At 39.1% G+C, this 27442-nt stretch overlaps 2 long non-coding RNA genes and 1 other non-coding gene across 4 annotated transcripts; 2 read left to right on the top strand and 1 right to left on the bottom strand.

The window, feature by feature from the left end:
* The first annotated feature begins 1550 nt into the window (after positions 1-1550).
* On the top strand, positions 1551-26823 carry LOC123276252 (uncharacterized). Of its 2 annotated transcripts, XR_011502661.1 has the most exons (7): positions 1551-1708; positions 6203-6329; positions 17517-17615; positions 18732-18881; positions 23889-24027; positions 25835-25910; positions 26465-26823. It is a non-coding gene; the product is annotated as an uncharacterized lncRNA (long non-coding RNA). The 2 variants fall into 2 exon arrangements; XR_006512580.2 differs by lacking the exons at positions 17517-17615; positions 18732-18881 and having other exon boundaries at positions 1553-1708.
* LOC123283680 (small nucleolar RNA U3) lies at positions 7893-8103 on the top strand. Its single transcript, XR_006524350.1, has one exon. It is a non-coding gene; the product is annotated as a small nucleolar RNA U3 (small nucleolar RNA).
* Positions 17636-23882, bottom strand: LOC139045056 (uncharacterized). Its single transcript, XR_011502662.1, has 3 exons — positions 19719-23882; positions 19479-19518; positions 17636-18662 (listed from the first exon to the last, which is right to left on the bottom strand). It is a non-coding gene; the product is annotated as an uncharacterized lncRNA (long non-coding RNA).
* Positions 26824-27442: the final 619 nt, after the last annotated feature.

Raw genomic sequence — 27442 nt, forward strand, 5'->3', positions numbered from 1 at the left:
CCAGTCACAGTGCCCAATCATGGGTAGTTTCCCATTATTTGGTGTCTTAGCCCAGGTATCAAGCATGAAGTCTTTCCTTCCAGGTACTCCTGTCAGCACCTCCTTTAAATCACAAGGTCTTCCTCTGCCCTCTGGTCCTGGAGCTTGTGGTCCTGGTTGGCTCTTTTCTCCCTGCAGTTCTTCCTATTCATAAGACATAAGCAAGTGCCGAGAATGTTTTCCTTTTCCTCATCTCAGCCATTCTATGTAGGAAATGGGAAATATTCTATGGGGCAACCCTGCTCAAAGGCAACTCCTTTACTAAATTAAGGGAACAACCAAATGCATGAAGTGGATGTCAGCATTAATTATAATACATAAACCGGAAAACAGTTAAAATAATTTCCTTCTCTTCTACCCTTCCTTCCTTCTTTCTGCTAGCCTGTTCCAGGTAGAATACACCACGCTCTGGGTATCTGGTGCTAAGTGAAACAGATATGGTTCCTTCTGTCGTGAAGCTTCAATTCTATCAATATTTGATCATAGATTTATATATTCTATTACTATTTAACCAAAATTTACTTAATGGTCTACAGAGGAACAATTTGTTACTTGATCGAGAACATATAGATAGTAAAGTATGTAAAGCGCATTAATGTGGCAGCGTTGATTATATCTAAGCTTAACTGCAGATTGATGTACATACCCATATAATCATCATCCTGTTAAGATACATAACATTTCCAGAATCCCATAAGGTTGTCTTACTCCCCTTCGCAATCTATGCCCACCTTGAATGTCACATACATGGAATTATACAGTATGTTCTCTTTTGCCACTGGTTTTATTTCCCTCAATATGTTAATGAAGTTTGTCAGCGTTGCTGTATGTACCAGGAGTTTATTCTTTTTCATTGTTTTTCAGTTCCTGATTTTTAAAGGACTGTGAGAATTTTTTTACAGCCCTGAAATCTCTCCTTTAATCTACAGACTTTATAAATATAAAATGAACCCTGAATATTCCCATACTCATGTGGATAGTATGACACTTTATTATCAAACATCATCCATGCCTATTTTCCAAAGAGCTGGAATGATTCTTGTATAGTCATATAACCACAATGTAGATTTATACTTAGATATTTTGGTTCATATATTTTCCCCCAACTCACATAATCTGGGTGGGATTTGATTTTGTATTTTGATGGTGTGAATTCTAATAATAAAGATACTAATGTAAAATAGATTTTAAAAAATTTACTTCTTTTCTTCTTTTTCATGGATTAATGAAAGTTAATGAAAACATTTTTTACAATTAAAATGAACCATACTTCTTCAAGTTTCCTGCCCCAACTCAGTACTGAGGAAACCCTGTGTTTGCCCTTACAATATAGTTAACACTTACTTTGATTTTTTTTTTTTTTTTTAAAGATTGGCACCTGGGCTAACAACTGTTGCCAATCTTTTTTTTTTTTCCTGCTTTATCTCCCCAAACCCTGCCCCACCCCGTACACAGTTGTATATCTTAGTTGCAGGTCCTTCTAGTTGTGGAATGTGGGACGCCACCTCAACGTGGCCTGACCAGTGGTGCCATGTCCGCGCTCAGGATGGGAACCCTGGGCTGCCCCAGCGGAGCTCGAGAACTTAACCACTCGGCCACGGAGTCGGCCCCCTTACTTTGAATTTGATGAATGGTTGCCTCTCTAATTTAGGCCTGGATGGATTTTAAGGTCAGTGGGTAGATAAAGAAAGGGGGCTTCAGGTAGGGATTGTGTGTACTTTTTCAGGCCAGAGCAGTGAGGCATCATGAATGTGTAAAATAGACTACTTTAAGAATTGTCTGCCAGGAGCAACCCTGACTTACCAGACCGTGAACTTGTTTAGTAAAGGGCTGAAAGTGGAAGAAGAATCTAGATCATCTAGGTTTTTTCAGTAGTGAGCCACATGACCAGAAATCCAAATATGAAGGGCACATGAATATTTTGATGGTGATCTGATGAGTCAATAATTCATGCCAAAGAAGTAGATGTGGTTCAGATATGCGATATTTGCAAATTGTGCAAGAACAAAGCTTTGCACAATGTTTGGATCTGCTCTTACAGATAATTTTATTCTCTACAGCTGTTAGAACTAGTGAAAATTCTCGTTGATAAGCAAACCCATCTAGGATTTGTAGTGGTGGATTAATCAACAAAAGGCCAGTGAGTTCATAAACAGTTTAAGTGAACAAACTGGATTTCCTATAATAAACATTTTATGATGTAGATGAACAAATAAAATTTTATATAACCAGCATGTTTTATGTAAGCAATTAAATTATAGCAAGTCATGTGGTGAAAGATCACAGTTACAAGTTCTGGAGTCAGACTGGCATCTCTCAGAACACTGTTTCTCATTAACTATTAGTAAAAGCAGGAGGATCAGTTAGGATGCTTTGGGCTTCAAGTAACAAAAAACCCTGACTCAGACTCATTTAAATGATAAGAAAATTGGTTATCTCACAGATCAAGAAGGCCAAAGGAAGAGTGAGCTACAACCATGACACATTATTGTTCTGGCTTCATTGTCTATGAGTCTTTTTTTCCCCTTCTTCCCATTGGTCTTATCCTCAGGCTCACTGGGAGTAAGATGACTCCTGCGGTTCCAGGCTACATCTTGACACAGGAATGTCCAGTCACAGAACGGGCTGGACATTTCTTCCCACTTCTCCTTTGTAGTCATGAGGAAACTTCCCAGAGCCTCTCAGTACATCTCTCCTCTTGTCCTATTGTCCATACTTGGGTCCCATGCTCTGCCCTAAATCAATCACTGGCAAGGGAAAAAGGACACTGTGACTGGCTCAGACCAAATAGAATTTGCTCCTAGAGGAAGGAAAGGGTCACAATCCCTTGAGTCACAGGAAAGAGGGATGAATACCTGAACAAAACTGGTGTTTTGCCTGAAAGGAGAGAGTAATAGATGCTGAGTAGGAAACCAACAATGTTTGCTACAGTCCACTCCTTTGACTTCCCAATATCTCTACATACACTTAAAAAGTGTTCATGCCTTTATCAAAATTATCCACGTACTCCCTAAGTGGGGGTAACCCTAAGTCTCACCAAGTTAGTACATCCAAGTCCAGGATTGTTGGATAATGTAGTTTCAATACGTACTATTATTATTTAGACATGGTAGAGCCAATAGATCAGGAGATGACTGCCATCAAAGAGAGAATTTATTTTACTCACAGTCCTGAGAGAGGGAGTACACATCATGCCATGAGGACCACATGGAGAAGCACTAGGGTCAGTCATGAGGCAAATGAGAGGGAGGAACTGTGGGCAAAAGACTTTATTGTGGTTTCTGCAGGAAGAAATGGATGAAGCAAGTAAGCAGGTTTAGGACTAGCTAGTTTGAATAATTTCAGCAGATTCTGGGGCAAAGGGGCTTTCCCTGCTTGCCTGGTACCTGGCCCTGGAGTGGTTAGAATGGGTGTATAGTGACCGAGTATGAGCACCCTATATGCAAGGTGGTTGGGGTGTAGATTCTGGATTGGTTGGTTTGTATTTAAAAATCACACCCCAGGAGGAGGACTCTTCCTGGAGGGGGATGGGGAAGGTGACAAGGGAAGCAGTTGGCTCAGGCAAGGTGACTCAGGTGTGTTACCGGGTTCTCTAGAACAAGGTGTGTCTGGCATATGCATACAGGGAAGATGTCAAAGCATTGAGTTTAGAGAAGCTAGAAATGTGGTTAACACAAATGTTCAGTTGTCTCCTTTGATCCGTGACTGTTTGCTCTTCATGGTTCAGCGATGGACTACAATATAAAGTCTGATTGGGAAAGGGCAAGAGCAGAAAATGACTCCCAGTCACTTTTCCATAACACATACTTTATCCAACTGCACAGGAATGGTGAGAACCTGCCTGGGAGAGGAGTAAGCTCCTTAGTCAGTCAATCAGGCTGACCCTTTTGCCACTCTTTTCAGGAAATACCCTTTATCTTGTCCTTTATGATCCTTGGTTCTGCCTCTTGGGATAATCTCTTTGTTATTTTTTTCTAGGGGCATATCTGAAATAGGTATTTGAAAGATGGATTTTCTTAGAACTGAGCAGTGCTATGTTAATATGATTTCAGAAGTCTGAGATTGCCAATTCTACATTTTAGCATTTGCTGCTGGCAACACCCTACTTCCTGGTACTGAATTTTGGAGGAGTAAACTTTCTTGGTTGTAGCTAACTGAAGTCAGTGTTAACTCACTTAAGCATTCACCAGAATTTTTTGAAAGGGATTAGATTGCTTACAGAATTTCCGAGAAGGCTGGAGAATAAGCAACCAGACATAAAGCCCCAAATCACATCAAAGATCTGGCCAAGTGAGGATGTCACTGTCACCAATCACTAGATGCCTCAACTTATGTCATCTCACATGTTACTGAACAGAGCTAGCATAGCATCACTGCTGCTCCTAGAAACTATCTTGCTGCAACCGCCATTGCATTCAGAGATGATTGTCTATCATCCCTGCTTCTGTACCTCACTAACTGCCCATTCAAATTCTGAGAAGGGGATATCTGATTGGCTGAGGCTTGGTCATGTGCACATGTTTGGCTGCAAAGAAAGTTAAAAAAAAAAAGTGATTATCTGGAACTTTCAATTCTTATACTGGGAGACTATTTATGCATCCTTTCAAGACTCATAAGGTCAAGAATTCCCCAAACATAGGAAGGGGTTCAGATGCTGGGCAGCCAAAAGAATGACAAAAGATCATTACATTTTTGAACCACAATAACAAGGATCAGAGCACGTATAGTTTAATTTTAAAGACCTTTGCCCCACCTGGCTAATCTCCAAAAATGCTCTTTGTTCTTCATACTTCCGTGGTCATAGGAATTTAAATAGTCTATAAACAACTTTTCTTTATCTTTCTGAGAAGGAAATTTCAGCACAGTATTTAAATTCTCCAGCTATCAAGTAAAATTGTAACTTATATTTCTATAATTGAAGTTAATCTAAGAAATGAAAGTGTATAAGTTTTAACTTTTACAATATGGAGACTTTATTCATATCTGTTTGCCTTTGTTCAGGAAGTTCTTATAATGTTCCAGTTTCATGGTTTAATTTACTTGGAATTAAGCTGGAAGAGCTCAAAATAATGTAATCAACCAGTTACAATTATAAAAGATAACTGATAGTGCCTCTTTTCCCAAGAGGATTTTCTGGTTGCCAGAGCTGCTCTGAGGACGTGAGGAGGACAATGGATGTGCTCAGGATTTCCTAATGGCCCCTTAGGAGCATCTCTCGATCAATGACAGATGGGAGGGAGATACTTACCTCTGTTTCTTCACCATTTAGCTGGAATAATTCTGAGACATGTTCTTAAACCTCCCGATTCCCCTAATGCTGTTTCCTGGAACCACCTCTGAAACTACTAACATTCACATTCTTGTCTCAATGTTGGCTTCTGGAGAAGGGGGAGGACCTAACACAAGTCATTATCTGAATCAAGTTACTTAGGACACTCTGTTGTATCAGTTATGAATGACAGCAGTGGACCAGCACGTAGAGCTTACTGGAATACTAGTGTGTTTACTGCTCTCTCTCTCTCTTTCAGGCTCAGGCTACACTATGAGTCAGGGTAGGTGTTAACAGCCCTACTTTATAGACGGAGAAACTGATGCTGGAAGAATTTGTGTATTTCTAAAGTCATCCAGCTAATGATTGTCCCATTGTCAATTTTTACTAGGTCCATCTAATTCTTTCTACTATGCCATACTGCCTGCTGATATATAGAGTATCTTAGGTATGCATTAATATGGGTTCTCTACCTGGGCCAATGCCAGATCTTCATAACATTATCATTTTGTAGAAAAGCCTTTGCTAAATTTATTCAGTGCTATCAATAAAAGCCGTATACAAAATAACCCCCTACTCTCCATCACTGTTGGTGAGAATATGTATTAGTACAACTTTTGGAGGACAATGTGATGACATTAATCAAAGTTTTAAATCCACGTAATTAACATTAATATATTTTTATTTTTATCAAGGAACTCATGTGTGGAATTCACACTTCAATTAGTTCTAAAATGCTTATAATGAAAAACAACAGTACCCTGCTCCAACCCTCTCCTCTTCCAGTCTTGCTCACCAGAGGCAACTACTTCAAACTCTTTTCGCTATTTCTTTGGTATCTATGACACATGTCTAAATAAACACTAGTGCTGTTTCTTGGTTTCCCATCTTTAGATATTATCAGTTGACATTGTCAGCCTGCCACTCTCCCGCACTGGTTCTCCACTTACAGGATATCAGGCTTCCTCTCATTTTGCTACGGCATATCTTCAAAGAGCTTCTTAATACAACTTCATAGCAGGTAAGTGTTTTTAGTACGTGTATGTGTAAAAATATCTTCATTTTATCCTCATATTTGATTTACAGTTTGGCTGGGTAGAGAATTCAAGGTTAAAAACCAGTTTCTTTCTGAATTTAGGAGGCATTTCTCCCTTGCCTTCTCACATTCACCATTTTTTGAGACATCAGATGCCCTTCAGATGGTGACTCCTTTTCTTTTGCTTTATGAAAGATTTTGGATCTTCTTATCCTGAGTAGTCTAAAATTTCTTGGTTTGTGCTCTGGCATGGGTATTTTTTAACATTTTGTGCTGGGCACTGAGTGGACATTTTAAAGCTGGAGACACACGCTTTTCAGTTCTAGGATATTTTTCTTATTATTTCTTTGATATCTTCCTACCCAGTATTTTCTCTGTCTCTCATTTTGGAACTTCTGTTAGACCCCATGAATTGATCCTGTTAACTCTTATCATTTCTCTTCTCTTTTTCATCTCTGTATGTTCCACTTTCTGGAAGATATCCTTAACTTCATATTCCAATTCTTCAATTAAATTTTATTTTAGCTATTATATTGTAAATATCCAAATGTTTTACCTTGTTTTCTGATGTTTTCATTCTCATCATATCTTGTTTCTATTCTCTGGATGCATTATCCTCTTTATCTTTCTAAGGTTATTAAATACATACATGTAGCTTTAAATTTTCTCCATTCCCAGTATAACCTCCTTTCTTTCCAAGCTACCCCACCACCACCACTTTATTTTTTCCTATTTGCTTTTCCCTCTCTTTTATGTTTGTGACTTTCTTCAAATGTCTGATGATTCTTGTCTCTTCTCTAATGTGTAAGGCACTAAAAAGGATTCATGGGTAGAACTTGCTGACTTTGGGCTTCACTTTAAGATGATGTGGTTGGAAGCTGGCTATTTCTTTGGGAACCCAAACATCATCCCCTGCAATAGAATCTTCCTGAGAATAATACTCCTGGAGGGAGACTAGAGAAGGAAATGCCTGATTCTTGGGCTTCTCAGAGCAGGTTGAATAAGAGTCTTGGTATCCCACCATTCAGTAAGCAGATGTTCACTTAATATTAGTGTTTTCAGCTTCACACTTCACCTTACATTCCACGCCTAAGTTGGAACCATTCTGATCCAATTTATCCACATAATAAGCCTATGATCTCCTATTAGATGGAATAGTTACCTTTCTGGATAGAGGACCTGGAGATGTAACTGCTCAATTTAAAGACTTTCAACTAATCACCCTAATTTCAACTCTATGCTGCCCTCTGCTTTCCATGATACTTGGTGCCTCCAAATTCTGAACTTGTCAGGCAGATAAATCAGTAAACCAGCTTGTTTCATAAGTTTCCCCTTCTGTATTTACATGGATTGAAGTTTTCTCTTCTTGGCCAATCCCCTGCATGGATCATCTGTGGGTCTGTTTCTATTGTCTGTTTTTCCTTTTGGTCTGTCTGGTAATTTTAAATTAAATGACAGAAATTTAATATGAAAAATTACAGAGAGTCTGGATGATATTATTTCCACCAGAAAGGATTTATTTTAGCTTTGGTTAGAAGATAGATGAGGAAGACTATACTTTCAGGGATTATTTCTATAGTTCATCACTAGAGAGGTTTCTCTGAACATGTAGAGGACCCAAAACCACAAGAAGGAGGCACAGCATTCTCTCCTGAGTGTGCAGCCAGCTCTTCGTGTTGCTTCTGCAACTGCTATTTGCTATTGACAATTGTTCTCTTCTTTGGGGAGAGTATGAGGGGAAGGACACTCTCTGAATGGTTTTACTCATAAAAAATAAAAAAAGAAGATAGATTAGGAGCAAATCACCATAATCCAATCAGGGACCATGCTAATTCAAAACTGGGTTTTCAGTCTTTATAAGGAATAGCTTGTTTCATTTTTACACTACCTCCTAGGGTATAACCCTGCAAATATGTTATACTTAAATTTAAAATTTTCACTTTAAAAAAAGTGTGTTGTATGATTTAAAAAAATAAATCAGATAATGAGAACCTTGTAAACTTATACTTTTCAAACTGCATGCATTCACCTCCCAGGAGTAAGAAGAAATGCACCATGTTGTGGCAATATGATGTTAAGCTATAGGATTAACATGTTGCTGCATTCTGGAGAATAAATTTTGCTCATAGATAGGGACACTAAAAATCAATAGTTTTTCCTTAAAACAAATTTCAATGTATTAATGAGAGAATGCAGTATTTCCATGAATTCTTATGCTAAATCACAACATGATTTTTCACTTCTGGTGGAGTGTTTCAGTCTGTGTACCCCAGGAGTCATTCTCTTTGAACTTTAGTGGAGAAGTTTGAGAAGCAGTGATTGCATCTAATCTGCTTTTTCCTCCTTCCTATTGCTCTGATGGCTAGGAAATTCAAAACATCACATCACAGCCATTCAGTAATAATCAGTTCCATTAATTTCTTTATCCATTTATTTAAACACTTTCATTCATGATATTTTTACTTTGTTTTTATTTGTATTGAGCTCATAATAGTTTACATCATTGTGAAATTTCAGTTGTACATTATTTCTTGTCCGTCACCACATAAGTGTTCCCCTTCACCTGCTGTGCCCACCCCTCCACCCCCCATTCCCCTGGTAACCACCGAACTGTTTTCTTAGTCCACGTGTTTGTTTATATTCTGTATATGAATGAAATCATATGGTGTTTGTCTTTCTCAGTCTGGCTTATTTCGCTTATCATAATTCCCTCCAGGTCCATCCATGTTGTTGCAAGTAGAATGATTTTGTCTTTTTTTCTGGCTGAGTAGTATTCCCTTGTATATATATATACCACATTTTCTTTATCCAATCATCAGTAGATGGGCACTGGGATTACTTCCACGTCTTGGCTATTGTGAATAGTGCTGCAATGAACATAGGGGTACGTGTGTTACTTTGGATTGTTGATTTCAAGTTGTTTGGGTAGATACCCAGTAGTGGAATAACTGGGTCATATGGTATTTCTATTTTTAGTTTTTTAAGGAATCTCCATACTGTTTTCATAGTGGCTGCATTGATTTGCATTCCCACCAGCAGTGTATGAGGGGTCCCTTTTCTCCACACCCTCTCCAACATTTGTTATTTTTAGTCTTAGTGATAATAGCCATTTTGGTGGGTGTTAGGTGGTATCTTAGTGTAGTTTTGATTTGCATTTCCCTGATGATTAGTGATGTTAAACATCTTTTCATGTGTTTATTGGCCATCTGTATATCTTCTTTGGAAAAATGTCTGTTCAGATCCTCTGCCCGTTTTTTGATTGGACTGATTGTTTTTTTGTTGTTCAGTTGTGTGAGTTCCTTATATATTATAGAGATTAACTCTTTGTCAGATATACGATTTGCAAATATTTTCTCCCAATTTGTTGGTTGTATTTTTGTTTGGATCCTAGTTTCTTTTGCCTTTCAGAGATCTTTAGTCTGATAAAGTCCTACTTGTTTATTTTTTCTTTTGTTTCCCTTGTCTGAGAAGACATGGTATTTGAAAACACCCTTTTACGTTTGATGTCAAAGAGTGTACTACCTGTATTATCTTCCAGGAGTTTTGTAGTTTCAGGACTTACCTTCAAGTCTTTGATCTATTTTGAGTTTATTTTTGTGTACTGTGTGAGATAATGGTCTATTTCCATTCTTTTGCAAGCGGTTGTCCAGATTTCCCAACAACATTTATTGAAGACTATCTTTTCTCCATTGTATGTTCTTGGCACCTTTGTCGAAGATTAGCTGTCCAAAGACATGTGGTTTTATTTCTGGGCTTTCAGTTCTGTTCCATTGATCTGTGTGCCTGTTTTTGTACCAGTACCATGCTGTTTTGATTTAGTAATCGATGGCTTTGTAGAACATTTTGAAGTCAGGGACTGTGATGCCTACAGCTTTGTTCTTTTTTCTCAGGATTGCTTTAACAGTTCGGGGTCTTTGGTTGTCTCATATGAATTTTAGGATTCTTTGTTCTTTCCATGAAGAATGCCATTGGGATTCTAATTGGGATTGCATTGAATCTGTGGATTGCTTTGAGTAATATGGACATTTTACTATGCTGAACAAGAGTGATAATAGTGGGCATCCTTGTCTTGTCCCTGTTCTCAGAGGGATGGCGTTCAGTTTTTCCCCATTGAATATGATGTTGGCTGTGGGTTTGTCAATATATGGTCTTTATTATGTTGAGGTAATTTCCTTCTATCCCCATTTTGTTAAGAGTTTTTATCTTAAATGGCTGTTGGATCTTGTCAAATGCTTTGTCTGCATCTATTGAGATGATCATGTAGTTTTTTTCCTCATCTTGTTAACGTGGTGTATCACATTGATTGATTTGCGGATGTTGAACCATCCCTATGTCCCTGATATAAATCCCACTTGATCATGATGTATGATCCTTTTGATGTATTGCTGAATTCCTGTTGCCAATATTTTGTTGAGGATTTTTGCATCTACATTCATCAGTGATATTGGCCTGTAGTTTTCATTTTTTGTGTTGTCCTTGTCAGGCTTTGGCATCAGAGTGAGTATGGCCTTGTAGAATGTGTTAGGAAGTATTCCATTTTCTCTAAATTTTTGGAATAGCTTGAAAAGGATAGGTATTAAATCCTCTCTGAAAGTTTGGTAGAATTCTCCAGGGAAGACTTCTGATCCTGGACTTTTATTTTTGGGAATGCTTTTGAATACTGTTTCAATCACTTTCCTTTGATTGGTCTATTCAGATTATCTATTTCTTCCTAATTCAGCTTTGGGAGGTTGTTAAGAGTCTAAGAATTTATCCATTTCCTCTAGATTGTCCATTTTGTTGGCATATAGCTTTTCATAATATTCTCTTATAATCCTTTGTATTTCTTGTGGTACCCATTATTATTTCTCCTCTTCCATTTCTAACTTTATTTATCTTAGTTTTCTCTCTCTTTTTTAATGTATGTCTAGCTGGGGGGTTGTCAATTTTGTTTATCTTGCCAAAGAACCAGCTCTTTGTTTCATTGATCCTTTCTACTGCCTTTTTTCTTTCAATTGCATTTATTTCTGCTCTGATTTTTATTATTTCTCTCCTTCTGCTGACTTTTGGCTTTGTTTGTTCTTCTTTTTCTAATTCAGTTATGTGTAGTTTGAGATTCTTATTTGGAATTTTTCTGGTTTGTTAAGATGAGCCTGTTTTGCAATGAATTTCCCCTTATTACCACTTTTGCTGCATCCCAGGTGAGTTGGTATGGTATGTTTTCATTTCCATTTCTCTCCAGATTTTTTTTTTATTTCTCCTTAAATTTCTTCAATGATTCATTGGTTGTTCAATAGCATGTTGTTTAGTCCCCACATCTTTGTCCTTTTCTTGTAATTAATTTGTAGCTTCATAGCATTGTGATCACAAATGATGCTTATTATTTCAATCTTCTTAAATTTATTGAGGCTTGCCTTGTTTCCCAACATATGGTCTATCTTTGAGAATGTTCCATGCACACTTGAGGAGAATGTGTATTCTGCTGTTTTGGGATGTAGTGTTCTATATATGTCTATTAAGTCCAACTGGTTTAGCTTTTCATTTAATTCCACTGTTTCCTTGTTGATTTTCTGCCTCGATGATCTATCCATAGATGTGAGTGGAGTGTTGAGGTCCCCTACTATTATTGTGTTATTATTAATATTGTCTTTTAGGTTTGTTAATAGTTGCTTTATGTACTTTGGTGCTCCTGTGTTGGGTGCATAGATATTTATAGGCATTATTTCTTGATGGAATGTCCCTTTGATCATTATATACTGCCCCTCTTTGTCTCTCTTTACCTGTCTTATCTTGAAGTCTACTTTGCCTGATATAAGTATTGCAACACCTGCTTTCTTTTGTTGACCATTAGCTTGGAGTATTGTCTTCCATCCCTTCACCCTGAGCCTGTGTTTGCCATTGGAGCTGAGATGTGTTTCCTGGAGGCAGCATATTCTTGGGTCTTGTTCTTTAATCCATCTCACCACTCTGTGTCTTTTTGTTGGAGAATTCAATCCATTTACATTTAGGGTGATTATCAATATTTGAGGTCTTAATGCTGCCATTTTATCACTTGTTTTCTGGTTCTCCTGCATTTCTTTTGTTTCTCTTCCCATGTGTCTTGGTCTACCAATTGAGTTATGTGGTTTTTTATGTTGTGTTTCTTTGTTTTCTCCTTATTTATTATTTGTGTCTCTGTTCTGCTTTTTTGTTTAGTGGATACCATGGGGTTTGTATTCAAAATCTTGTAGGTAAGATAGTCCTTTCTCCAATGGCCTCTTATTTCCTTAGACTCAACCAATTCAGTCCGTTTCCTGTTCTCCTCTTAAGTTGTTTTCCTCACATCTTATTTTGTCTTTTGTTGTGCATTTGTGGTTAAAATGGCAAGAGTATCTTTGTTTTTGGTATTTTCCTTCCCTTTATCTTTAATGGTATACCTAAGTATTTGCTAACCTGTTCTGATGTATTGCTACAATTTTCTGATTTTGTCTACCTATTTATCTCCTTACTCCATGCTTTGTAACTCTTTTCTCCCCCTTTTTTTTCCCCCAAGTATGAGGACCTTCTTGATGATTTTTTGTAGGGAGGTCTTGTGGCTATGAACTCCCTTAGCTTTTGTTTATCTGGGAAAGTTTTTATTTCTCCATCATATCTGAAGGATATTTTCGCTGGATAGAATATTCTTGGCTGAAAGTTTTTGTCCTTCAAAGATGTCATTCCAGTCTCTCCTAACCTGTAAGTTTTCTGCAGAGAAATCTGCTGAAAGTCTGATGGGGTTCCTTTGTAGGTTATGTTCTTTTGCCTTGTTTCCCTTAGTATTTTTTTTTTTTGTCATTCACTTTTGCCAGTTTCACTACTATATGACTTGCAGTAGGTCTTTTTACATTAACATATTTAGGAGAATTGGTAACTTCTTCCACATGGATTTCCATCCCCTTCCCTAGTTTTGGAAAGTTCTCTGCTATTCTTTCTTTGAACAAGCTTTCTGCTCCATTCTCTTCTCTGTCTGAAATACCTATAATTCTTATGCTGCATTTTCTAACTGAGTCAGATATTTCTCAGAGGCTTTCTTCATTTATTTTTAATCTTAGCTCTCTCTCCTCCTCTATCTGGAGCATTTCAACATGTTTACCCTCGATTATGTTGATTAGCTCCTCTATGATATCTGCTTGAGTGTTCATGGAATCCATATTTTGCTTTATCTCTTCCATTCTGTCTTTCATCTCCAATATTTCTGATTGATTCTTCTTTATAGTTTCACTCTCTTTTGTGAAGTAGCTCCTGAACTCGTTGAATTGTTTCTCTACATTCTCTTTTAACTTGTTGAGTTTCTTGATGATAGCTATTTTGAATTTTATGTTATTTAGGTTACATATTTCTGTATCCTCAGGACTGATTTCTGGGTACTTGTCATTTTCCTTCTGGTCTGGATATTTAATATAATTTTTGATACTGCTAGAGGGCATGGCTCTGTTTTTGCACACTGTGGTATTACTTGGTCATAGTTCCCCCCAACGCCACTGGGTAGGGATCAAGAGATGCATATTCTGAGCCCTCCAGGTTCTGCCAGGATCCCAGGTGCTGGAGCTGGCGCTAGGTGGGTGGGTGGGAAGGGCGATTTCTCCTGTGAGCTCTGGTGGGCTTACTTGCTCTGCTCTGGCTATCTGCTCTCCTGGGGTGTTGGCTTGATGATGTCACCCCTGTGTTAGCATTCACCTCAGTAGGGGGCTTCCCTACAGGCTGTGAGGGCCCTTAGGGATCTTTGACGTTCCCACAAATGAACATCCCCTCCCCGCTTCCGTCCCTCTTGGAGGCTGCCTGCAGTCCCAGATTGCAGTCTTTTGGGGAAGGAGTAACATTTTCTCTTACCCTGTACCACCTCCTCTGAGGGGTCTCTAGCCTTTCCACCCTCTAACATATGGCTGCATGGGTCTTTCAGAAGTCTTTTGTGTTGTGTGGATGTCCTCTATTGGAGTATGAATGTCTTTTTTGTTGTACATGGAGGAGAGAGATTACTGGGAGAACTCACTCCACCATGATGCTGAAGTCACTCCTCATTCATGATTTTTTATTTAATTACCCTTCTTTTGTCTATGTTTATTTTCTGTTTTTTTCTTATCTTTATTTATCAAGTAGGCTTTTATGTGTATTTATTGTCTGCTGCTTTATAGCCTTTTTGGGAAGTAGATGGGAGCATAAACTATATCTATACCTATATCTGTATCTATCTGTCTATGTCTATTGCATTGATTATGTTATTTGTTGCCTTTTTCGTAAGCTTACTTTGAGTTTTTTTCAAAGACAGTGATATGATTTATCAATCTTGTGTAGCATTTTTATTAAAATCACTGGGAAATCAACCTAATCTAATACAAGGAGGTTAGATAACCATCATAGACAATGATAGTGTTTCTAAGACTATTTCAAAGGAATTATTATATTGCTATACTTTAAAATATATAAGGCACTTTAAACTACAAGGAAAACTATCATTTTTATGCATTTGGTCACAGGAAATTAGTATTTCTTTTAGGTTTCCCCATGCAAATTTTTTCAGAGGCAAAAACAACCTAACATTTATTATGGATATTTTTAGAAGCATTTATATGTAGGGACTACATGATATCAGGATGATGTGAAAACACTTTGTAGAGCAAGAATATCCTATCATATCCCCTGAGTGGCAGAAGGAATATGTCATTTCAACTCATAAAAATATTTTTGCTATCTTATTACCTCCATACTGAATAATTTATTCAACTCATCTGACTTTGTGGGGTACGAAGAGAGTCATTTTGGTTGGAATACATAAGAAAACTTTTAAAATTATTTCTTAGATTGGCATATGGCTTTTGATGAAGGGAATGTGACTACCAGGGTTGTAATTTGTATTAGAAAAGAAATCACAAGTACATTAAAGGGGTAAAGAGCATTACAGTGAGGCTTATGGCATTATAAATATTATTGACATAAAATATAGGAATGTTTTACTTTTTAAAAATGTGTGTGGTTTAGAATTGTTAGGTTTCGCCTATGAATGTATGTCAGACTTAGAGTAGAAAAGCCTGAGTTTAAATTTTCAGTCTTGAACAGTGACTTAAGTTCCCTGAGACACATTTATTCATCATTATCATGTAGATTTACTCTCTCTCAAGGTTATCCTGAGGACTAAATGACATACCTGCCTCATATAAAAACCATGTTCACCCCAATTTAAAGTGACCCCAAATATAACTTAATCCTTCATTTTCTCAATGAGAAGTTCAAAAACTAAATTCTCTGTCACTTGAAAATATAAACTTCTGGGGTGTGGATTAGTCAAATGACTATGTTTAGTATAGTAAATTTTCTTAGTCATACATATTTTAAGTTACATATATAAAAATAAATAATAATTTATTATTATATCAATAATAGAAATGTTGTATTGAGTTAAGGAGATATGTGTGGGTGCCAAGTTGACAAAGGGTGGACTTGTGATGGTTAATTTTATGAGTCAATTTGACTGGGCCCAGACATTTAACAAACATTATTCTCAATGTGTCTGTGAGGGTGTTTCTAGTTGAGACTAATATTTGAATCAGTAGACTGAGTGAAGCAAATTGTTCTCCTTCTAATGTGGGTAGGCCTTAGCTTCTGTTGAGGAACTGAACAGAACAAAAAGGCTGAGTGAGAGGGAAGTCCTTTGCCTGACTGTTTGAGCTGAGACATTAGTCTTTTCCAGCCTTTGGACTTGCACGGAAATGTCAGCTCTCGGGTCTCAAGCCTGCCAGCTTTTGAACTAGAACTTGTACCATAGGATCTCCTGGTTCTCGAGCCTTTAGACTTGGACTGAAACAACACATTGACTCTCCTGGGTCTTCAGCTCGAGGACTGCAGATCTTGGGACCTCTCATCCACCATAATTGCACGAACTAATTCCCTATTATATAAATATATATAATTTTTTTTTACGTCCTGTTGGTTCTGTTTCTTTGGAGAACTCTGACTCATACAGGCTTCCATAACAAACTACCACAGACTGGGTGGCTCAATCAACAAAAGTTTATTTCTCACAATTCCGGAAGCTGGGAAGTCCAAGATCAAGGTGGCAGCCAATTTGGGTCCTAGTGGGGACTCTCTTCTTGGCTTGCAGACAGCCTCCTTTTCATTGTGTCCTCAAATGGTGGGGCGAGTGAGAGAGGCTGTCTGATATCTCTTTTTATAAGGACACTAATCCTGTCAGATTGGAGTCTTACCCTTATGACCTCAATTAATTACTTCTTTCCTCCAAATACAGCTGTGCAGGGGATTAGGGCTTCGATTTATGAATTGAGGGGTAAGGGGACAGGGGTACACATACATTCAGTTCATAACAAATATTAACCTAGAAAAACTGTTTTTTAAAGCACTCTTGTTCGGTGAAACATTTTTATTCACACTTTCACATGGGTCTTTGGCGTCCAGGTTGCTATGGGCACCTTTTGAGCCATCAACTCAATTTTTGCCTGCCTCCTGAATTGTTTGTTCTACAGCTCTCCTTAAATCAGTTATGACGCTATCACAAGAAATTTTATCCTGAGGCCAAGTGCCATTTGCAAACATTAAGACATTTTAAGTCCTAGAGATTTATATTCCTAATCTCTAGTAACCACTTCCATTGCTTTTTAAAGCAAATGTTTAAAACTGCTTCCTCCAATACCCGTTACTCATAATTGTGAAGTCACATCCTCAGAAATGACTCAATCTGTGTTAGATTTCTTTGCCTCCTTTTTCAAACGATTTTGTAAGCCTCTCAGACTACCATTGACTGAGGGGGTTTCAGGTAATATTTCCTCCCCAAACAGGATTTTGTTGTGCAGTTAAAGTAATTGTGAGAGTACTCCATAATATAAGACTTTGTAAGGATTCAAAGATAAGGAGACTCTTCTCTGTGGGAAAATATATTGAAGGAAACTCCATTTGCAGTCCTTAAATATCTATTGGTTGAACCTTGTCTCTTCTCTGGACATTAGTACTTAGCTCTCCAGAGACTTGTTGAGATAACCATCGGCAGTGGACTGAATGTTTGTGTCCCTCTAAAATTCATATGTTGAAATCCTTAAACCCAATGTGATAGTGTTAGGAGGTGGGGTCTTTGGTAATTAGGTCATGATAGTCGAGCCTTCATAAATGAGATTAGTGCCTTTATAAGAGACCCCAGTGATCTGTCTTCTTCTCTTTCTGCCATGTGAGGATACAACAAGAAGATGGCAGTCTGTGACCTGGAAGAGGGCCCCCTCTAGAGCCTGACCATGCTGACATCCTGATCTTGGACTTCCAGCTTCCAGAACTGTGAGAAAGAAATTTCTGTTATTTATAAGCCACCCAGTTTGTGGTACTTTTTTATATAGCATACTGAACTGACTAAGACACCATCTTTCCTATGCCTACTTTGGAAATCCATTTTGATTATTTGTTTAGAATGTGGGCTTATGTTACTCTTATGAGCATCTACACGGCACTGATATAACAACAACAACATCAGGGAACATTTGTTGAGCCCTCATTACGCACCAGGCATTCTACTAAGGGCTTTTAAACTTTATCTTACTAAATCCACACAATGGGCATCTTGGGAGATCTTTAGGGGCCACCAAATCTCCATCAGGACCTCAAAATAAGAGAACTAAGTAGACTGTGCTTGCTCTGTAAACTAGCTCCTAAATCTCTTCACATCTTCCAATCACACTGCTTCTCATAAGCCCTTGCTATATAGAAATTATGGAACTAGAATGCAATAATTATCATCCACAGTACACAGATGAGGAAAATAAGGCCCTCAAAATTTACATAATTTGCCCACAGTCACACAGCTAGGAAGAGGCAGAGCTGGGGTTCAAGCCTAGGCTGAGAGCCTGATCTTAACTACCATACCGTACTGAGAAAATCTAATAAGTCAGTAGGCCTGAGAATGAACTTAGAAACTTAATTTACTAGTCTTGTGTAGCAGCATTTCTTTTATGTTGACTGTGCCAGGTTTCCAAGCCCAAAGTGGGTCATCAGGTGCTAAGATTCTTCTATTTCTACATAGAACAATTATGCAATCACACCCTCCTACACCAGGGTCAAGAAAGAAACCATTCAGCCTCTCATAGAGTAAATTGTGCCCAATTTTGTTCTGCCCATCTTTACATCAGTGTTAAGAATTGGCACCAACAAAATTTGACTGCAACATCTCATAAACTGCCAAACTTATCTATTAACTTAAATTCAAACTGTGCATTTATTTATTCAAAAAACATTTATTGAGGCCTGCTGTGTTACAGGCACCAATCTAGACACCAAAGATACAGTGGGGCACAGGACAGATGAGGTCCCAGCATTCATGGAGCTCACTTTCTAGAAGAAAGAGACAGGTAATAAATAAATAAATAAATAGTAAATAAAAAAGTTAAAAATGTCCTGCAGAGAATTCAAACCAAAGGACCTGAAAGGAAGATGGCAGAGAGGGATTCTGCTTTATATCTAACGGCCAAGGAAGACCTCTCTAAAGAGATGACCTCTGTGTTGAGACCTGAAGGACAAGCCAGTTGCATGAAGAGTTGGGGCAATGTGCAGGTGAGAAAGGGTTTGGTGGTGTCAGGGAAGAAAAAGGAGGTGATGGCGTTGAGAAAAAGAATGAGATGAGATGAGACTGGAGAAAAAGGAAATGGTTTCCTGATCTTGGAAACCATGGCCAAGAGGATGTTTTTTCCTAAGGGCAAATAGAAGCTATTGAAGGACTTTAAGAAGGGGAGTGACAGAATCTCAACCCTGAGGTCAGTTACATACATCTACTGCCTGGTTATTTGTTTTGCCTCTTTTGTCATTCTCCCTTCTCCCCTTATTGCCACCCATGGGTGTCAATCCATTTGTATCTGTCATTGCACATGGGTGCTTAAGACTTTTCATTTTAAATAATGTTTTTCTTCCCTTGGAGGAAACTTAGCAAATACAAATTCTTCCTTAAATTTTTCATGGTACTTTAAATAATTGATCCAGCACTTTTTCTGCTACTAATGGGTAGAAAAGTCAGCATCACCTCAAAGGATTGTTTGCTCTGGATAAATGGCTTTACCACTTGTGATGTCCTTTCAAGGGCTGGACTGAAAACAATTTCTGGGGGAACCCAGATCCAGGAAGAAAACATGGAGACGACTTTTGGCTCTGACTGACCTTGGGCATGCTCTTCACTTATGAGCTTTGGTGACATCCCCTGCAAAGGAGGAAAACATGATGACCCAACTCAAATGCCTCTTGGTAGAACTGAACACACACATATCCTTAGACTATATTGCACCTTGCATTAGTTTGCTAAAGCTGCTGTAACAAAGTATAACAAATTGGGTGACTTAATCAACAGAAATGTATTGTCTCACAGTTCTGCAGACTAGAAGTTGGAAATCAAAGTGTCACCTGTGTTGGTTCCTTCCGGGAGCTGTGAGGGAAGGATCTATTCCAGGCCTCTCTCCTTGGTGTGTAGACGCCTGTCTTCTCCTGTGTCTCTTCACATCATCTTCCCTGTATGCATCTCTCTGCGTCCAAATTTCCCCTTGTTATAAGGTCACTAGTCATATTGGGTTAAGAGCCTACCCTGCTCCAGTGTGACCTCCTGTTAACTTCACATTACATCTGCATCAACTCTATTTACAAATAAGGCCACATTCTGAGGTACTGGGTGTTAGGACTTCAACACATGATTTTGGGGGAGAAAAGATTCAACTCATAACACACTCACATAGAACTTTGCGCTACACATCATAATTCCATAATATTTACTATATTCTTATATCTTCCAAAGTATTAATGAAAAAGATAAGCTCTTTCAGGTTAAATATTTACTCAAAATTCAGTTTAAGTGGAATCAACTTTTAGGCAGAATGTCCAGTCAAGGAAAAAATTGAGGGGAAAATATCCTCTCTCTAAATTGAAGAGGTAGGAAAACTGAACCTGGAAGCTGAATTCGACACTGGCACATGGTGAGGTAAGCTTTCTATTTCTCCTCTGCAATGTGTCCTTCATATTAACTCTCATGGTCAAGGTTCCTGGAGCTCTTTGATCTCCTACCTGGCAGACATCATTTTCTCCTCTCCCAGGGCTCTCTGCCTTTAGTAGACTTCTGTTACCACTATGTAAATAGCTGTCCTGGCCCCAGCCAAAGCTTTCAATGTTAATTAGTTCCTATGAACTGACTCAAAACTTATGGATATGATGGCTGATTACTTTTTATTTCTTCTTTTTTTCCTTCATTGACTTTTTGGATGTTCTTTGAACATAAATCTGTACTTCTAATCTTCATCTCTTATCTAATCAACACAATATAATTTGGGGATAATTTTAGTAATGGAACACTTTCATTCATGAGAATATTATAAATAAAGCGTAAGCTAGGACTTTGGCCCTTTCTTACCTCATCCTCACCCTACAGGATTTCCCTTAATCTCTTGGTCAGGAAATCCTTGGATCACCACCTTTTTTCTTCGAAATGGAGATTGCTTCATTCTTTTCTGGTTGTACACACATAATCCATACTCCTTGTAAAAAGTTTATTAAACATAAATATAAAGGCACAATAACCACCTTTTATTTTTTATTTTTAAGATTTTATTTTTCCTTTTTCTCCCCAAAGACCCCCGGTACATAGTTGTATATTTTCTGTTTTGGATCCTTCTAGTTGTGGCTTGTGGGACACCGCCTCAGCGTGGCCTGATGAGCGGTGCAGTGTCTGCGCCCAGGATCTGAACCGGTGAAACCCTGAGCTGCGGAAGCAGAGCGCGCGAACTAACCACTCAGCCATGGGGCCGACCCCACCTTTTATTTTTTTATATCTCCTTCCAAACTTTTTCTACACACATATAAACATGTATATATTTTAAAAAATGGTGCCATAAATGTACACTGTAATCATCTCTCTGCACAGAAAAATGAAGCATGAACGTATTTCTTTGTGGGCAAATAGAGCTTCATATTATCATCCTAATAGTTGCTCGGTATTCCTTACGCAGATACGGCATGATGTATTTAACAGACTGACCCTCCAATCTTGATCCAGGACATTGTCCAGAAAATTTTCCAGATATCACACCAATTTTTCCCTCTTTTTTAGAGACTACACTGTTTAGGTTTAAACTGCAAGTTTTAGCACTAAAAATAGAAACCTGGGGTACTGACGTCTGAGCCGTTACTCCTGTCAAGTCACATCCTGTGCACAGTGCCGCCGTTTTTCCACTGTGAAACGTTACTTGAACAGATTCTCAAAATAGCACTCCCTCTTTTTAGTATGCCAGCATCTCACTTGTGTTATCTGGCCCTCCCAAGCGGCCAGCAAGAATTCTCAACTCCTCGGCCCCGGAGTCCCTCTGTCGCTGTGCCAGACCAGACTTAGCAATCAGGGCATAATGTCGGGGAGCCGCAGGCAGTTGGACCCTTGGGACAGCAAGTGGGACTGCAGACTTGTGGAGCTGGCCAGCTCCCTGTCTCCACCCATGGCAAGAGATCTTGGTGTCATGCATAGTAGTGATCTGAGTTGGGGATAAAAGGTCAGGGGTACAGGCTTATGGTGTACTCCAAACCCAGCCTAACCAGCTCCCATTTTGTATTTGCTGTTACCTGTAAATTACAGGGCAGGTTTAGGGAGGTTCTAGATTTTTCAACTCTCTAATTTTCACTCAATGTAGTATAATTTAGTAAAAGAGTACGGCCTTCAGATACAGTCTTAGGTTCAAGACTAGATCTACCACTTATTATTTATGAGACCCGGTACATAAACACTAAACAAATGCTTATTGAATACATGTGTGGAATGTATGTCTGTGAATTTCAGCTTCCCCAGTTGTAAAATGGTACCAGTTCACAGGGCTGTTATGAGAACCATTTGACGAATGCACAATCGGCATATAAAAGGTGTGCCGTAAATTTGAGCTGCTACTTTATCATTCTCAGAAGAAAAATTAGAGCTCTTCTTACCAGAATCAGTTTTATAGCCCCCTCATCAGATTTATTCGTTCAACAAGTATTAAACAGGTGTTGTGATAAGTACTGAGGAAACATGTTGAATAAGACACTATCCAGGGCTACAATCTAGAAATATCAATTCATTCATTCATTGAACACATATTTATTCACTGCCTATTAATCAGGTACTGAGAACACAGTCATCTACCTCCAAAATATTTCTTGTATCTCTCTGCTTACCTCCGTCTCCATTGTCATCATTCTGTGTACTCCATCCACAGCTTCCTAACTGTTCTCCCTGCTTCCATTCTTGACTCTTTTAAACCCTTTTATATCCAGAGTGATCTTTTAACACTGTAAATCTGATCATGCTATTCCTTTGTTAAAGCATAAAATCCCATTTAGAATAAAACACAAACTTCTTACCTTGGCCGGAACAGCCCTGTATGACCTAGCCCCTTCCTACATCTTTAATCTCACCTTAGCCCACCTGTATTGCTCTCTCTTCGTGCCTACCTTCCACAGATTGTCAGTGCCTAGAACCAGTCAAGCTCTTTTCTACCTCAGGGGCTTTGCATATGCTGTTCCCTCCATCTGGAATGCCATCTCCTAGTCTCTTTGCATGATAGGCTTCTCATCTTTCATGTGTCAGTCTAAAGGTCGCCTTCTCAGCGAAGTCATCCTTAATAACCATGATTTATTCCCTAACACAGCATCTTGTTTATTTCCTTCTTACTGTTTTTTAGAATCTCCATTTATTGTTTCTATTTCTTTGCTTATCTGTTAGTTGTCTGTCTCTCCCGTTAGAACATAAGCCCCATGAAGGCAGGAACCTTGTCTCTTATTCATTGCTTGCTCTTTATTGCCTAAGACTGTGCCTGCCACATGGTAGGCACTTGATAATTTGTTACATGGCAGAACGAGTTTCTATTATTTGAAAACCTCCAGGAAGAGAATTCTGAACCTCAGGTGAGCACATTCTAGGATAGATGTCTTTTGATGTGAAAAGTTATTTTTATGTTGGGCAAAATAAAAAAAAATTGATGGAATGCAACCTGGAGAGGAGAGGGAGAGTCAGTCTCCTCCAGGAGACGAGCGGTGAGGAGGACACTCCAGCAGCAGAGAATTTAAAAACTCATTTGTATTTAGGGACTGAATGAGTTGCTTCTCCACTGTCCTCTAAGGAACGCGTCATGGTAAAGATGAGGGTTTTGGAGCCAGGAGCCTGGATTCACATCCCTGCCCCACCAGCTATTAGCTGTATGGCTGTGGGAAGGTTAGGTAATAGCTCCGAGTCCTTTTGAGTGAGATATGGACCCCAGAGTCTGCTACAGAGTTAAGTACTCAGTACATGTTAATCAAAAATTATTCTTTTTATTCTGCTAAAAAGATTTTCTTAGACATACCATTGCCCGTTTAAAAGACACTGACAACCAGGGGCTAGCACAGTGCTGGGTATGTCAGAGATGCTTAAAAAGTGAGAGTGCAATTTCGCAGAGTGCAATGGTCCGCAAACTCGAGTGTGCATCCGAGTCAGCTGGAGGGCTGGTTAAAACACAGATTGCTGGCTCCCTCCATGAGTTTCTGATTCAGCAGTTCTGGTGAGTCCTGAGAATTTGCATTTCTAACAAGTTTCCAGGTGATGCTGAGGCTGCTGATTTGGGGACCTCACTTTGAGAATGATGGGCAGTGGCAAAGTACACCAACTCTCGTGCGAGACTGGCTGAGTTCACGTCCCAACTATACCTCCTCACTACATATATGATCTGGGGTGAGTTGCTTAATCCCTCTGGCCCGAGTTCCCTCATCTGAAAGCAGAGATAATAACAGAGCCTTCCTCTAGTGGTTGTTATGAGGTAGAAATGAGGGTTTACATATCATAATTGTTCAATGCATACTGATTGTTAGCTGTTAATAAAAACCAATTTAAATGAATGTATAACAGTGCTATCCAGTAGAAGTCTCTGGGGTTATGTAAATGTCCTATTCTATGCTGTGCAATTCAGTGGCTACTAACTACATGTGGCTCCTGAGCACTTGAAATGTGGCTAGCACAATTTAAGAGATGAATGTTTGTCAATTAATTTTAATTAATTTAAATTTAAATAAACACATGTGGCTAGAAAAGCACAAACGTCTAGTTAGAACTCCTTCCCGAGACCTGGGCGGAGGCTCCTTGTGGCTCTTTGGAAGCTGACAGCCCAGGTGGATGTGAAGACCTGGGTGTGTGTGGATCTACACTTTCTAACAGCTTGACCCTAAGAGAGCAGCTCAGTTTCTCAGCAACACAACCTCCCCTGTAAAGTGGGAATAATAACACGTGCCCTGATTCCTCAGAAATTCTCTATGCACCTTATCGTGATAATTAATGTAAAATCAAAAACACAACACAATTGCAAGGATTTCTGTAAAGCTTTATAGCAGGTTCCCAGACCTGCTTTGAGGGCAATGGCTCATCACCCTCAGCCTTATGTGTCCACAGTGCCCGACACATAGTAGATCCTGAGTTTAAAAGCAGCCTCCGTGCAGAATGTCTTCTAATTTGGCCTGCATATCTCAGCACTCTAGGACATGTAGCAAGAAGGAAATATCTACATTATTTTCATCACAACAATATGCCTTAGAAAAGCTGTCATCTAGAGGCTGGCCCGGTGATGTAGTGGTTAAGTTCGCTCACTCCGCTTCAGTGGCCCTGGGTTCACAGGTTCAGATCCTGGGTGCAGACCCAGCACCACTCATCAAGCCATGCTGTGGTGGCATCCTACATAAAATAGAGGAAGATTGGCACAGATGTTAGCTCAGGGCCAATCTTCATCACACGCGTGCACACACACACACACAAAAGCTATTGTCTAAAAGTCTTTTTTTTTAAAAGATTGACACCTGAGCTAACATCTGTTGCCAATCTTCCTTTTTCTTCTTCTTCTTCTTCTTCTTCTTCTTCTCCCTGAAGCCCCCCAGGACATGGTTGTATATTCTAGTTGTAGGTCCTTCTGGTTGTGCTATGTGGGATGCCACCTCAGCATGGCCTGATGAGCGGTGCTAGGTCCACACCCAGGATCTGAGCCACAGGCTGCTGAAGCAGAACACACAAATTTAACCAGTCAGCCACAGGGCTGACCACCTCCAAAAGTCTTTTTAAAGTAATGTTTATTTTGTCCCAATTGTAAATAACTCATAGTCGTTTTAAAAATTGGAAAATGCAGAATATTATAAAGAAAAAAGTGTAATTCTTCCACAATCCCTCTACCTAGAGATAACCTTCATCAATATTTTGAGGCATTTCTTTTCAATTTTATAAGTGTGGGTGCATATTCATTCATCCAACAAATATTTTTTGAGTATCTGCTATGGGCAGACACTTTTCTTGGTGATGGTACTACAGCAACAAGCAAAAGAGACCAAAAGCTTTGTCCTCATGGAGCTTACATTCTAGTGGATGATATTTGAAGACTCAGGAAAATATATATACAAATTTAAAAACAAAATCAGGCTAATGTTGTTTACACTGTTATGTGTGCTATTTACTGTTTCCATTATGTTGGGAGTGTTTTCTAATTTTCGTTTTCTTAAAGCAGATCTGTCCTTACATTCATTGCCTGCTGAGACAACCCACAGGGCTTGATGAGGCAAAAGGAAAAATAAACCCTTAAGGTATGTCTTCAGGAACTTTAGCCTGGGGCATGATGTTCTTAGGGGATCGATTGGACTGCCCAGTACTGTGTCCCTTGGAGTATCCTGTCCAGAGCCAAAGAATCCCAAGCCCAGGATTCAACGTTCACATCTCAGATTTTACTGAGTCTTCAGGCATCACCGTTTCGTCTTGTGGCTCTGAAACATTTCTTTAGTTTTTTTTTTTTTTTTAAGGAAGATTAGTCCTGAGCCAACATCTGCCAATCCTCCTCATTTTTGCTGAGGAAGATTGGCCCTGAGCTAACATCTGTGCCCATCTTCCTCTATTTTATATGTGGCACACCTGCCACAGCATGGCTTGACAAGCCGTGCTGTGTCCGCACTGGGGATCCAAACTGGCGAACCCCAGGCCGCCTAAGTGGAATGTGCAAACTTAACCGCTGTGCCACTGGGCTGGTCTTCTTTAGTTGTTAAAAAGAAAGTCTTCTGGAGTGATCAGGATCCACTTTGTTCATGGCCCTTCTCTCTTCTATTCTGGTATGATTAACCTGGCTAATTACTCTGCCCCTTTGCAGGCTCAGATGAAAACGACTACAACTCAAATCCTGAAAGAGGCTTCTAAGTCAGAGTAATGAGGAGCATGGGCAGTGAGGAGCAAAGCTCATACTGCGATGGGGGGCTGTAGCTGCTGGACAGAGAACAAGGACAGTTTGCCCCCTTCTGTGCCTTGGGCCATTACCACTATGGCCCCCTCCTTTTCACACAGATTCCCTCTCTTCTTGTTTCTTCCCATTCCTCCTGTGTCCCATGGCCCCATGTTCTTTGTCCCCTAGAGTCTGCAAAAAGGAGAAAGAGCCCCTATTTCCTCAAACCATCAAGGGCAAGGATCTTATCTGACTTAGGAATAAAAGGACAAATCCATGAATAAACAAAATTGTTGCATAGAGGGAAGTATTATGTTGATGGGCCTCAATGTAAATCATCAAGAAGGATTGTTTTTCATCTCTTGTCTAGAGGGGAACAAGGAAGATGTCCATTGGTTGCTGTTGTCTGCCCATCAAAGGCTTGAGCCAGGACAGAGTCTAGAAATGAGGAGGCATTCTAAACAATGAATAGCACCACAGAGCTCTACATGTCGAAAACAATAGCTAACCTTTCTCGCTGCTTCAGGATTTTGCTGCTGATAATTTCAGATGACATCTCTGCTTCTCTTCTTTTGTTCCTTTCCACATTCTTCACCACACCATTCATGCTGACAGTCCATTCATGTTGCTAATAGTTCTATGCAAAATGCAACCATTAGCAAGGAAGGGCTTTGCTACCGGATGAAGAGACAGTATAATGTAGTATAAGAGTGTGGACAAGTGCTGTCCGATGGAAATAGATGGCAAGCCGTGAATGTCATTGAAAATTTTCTCATGGCTATATTGAAAAAGAAAAGAAATAGATGAAACTAATTTTAATCATCTCTTATTGAACCCTGTGTATCCAAAATATCATTTCAACATGTAATTGATAAAAAACTTGTTAATGACATATTTTATATGTTTCAT

The sequence above is a fragment of the Equus asinus genome, chromosome 4 (genome assembly GCF_041296235.1).
Source record: "Equus asinus isolate D_3611 breed Donkey chromosome 4, EquAss-T2T_v2, whole genome shotgun sequence".
NCBI lineage: Eukaryota > Metazoa > Chordata > Mammalia > Perissodactyla > Equidae > Equus > Equus asinus.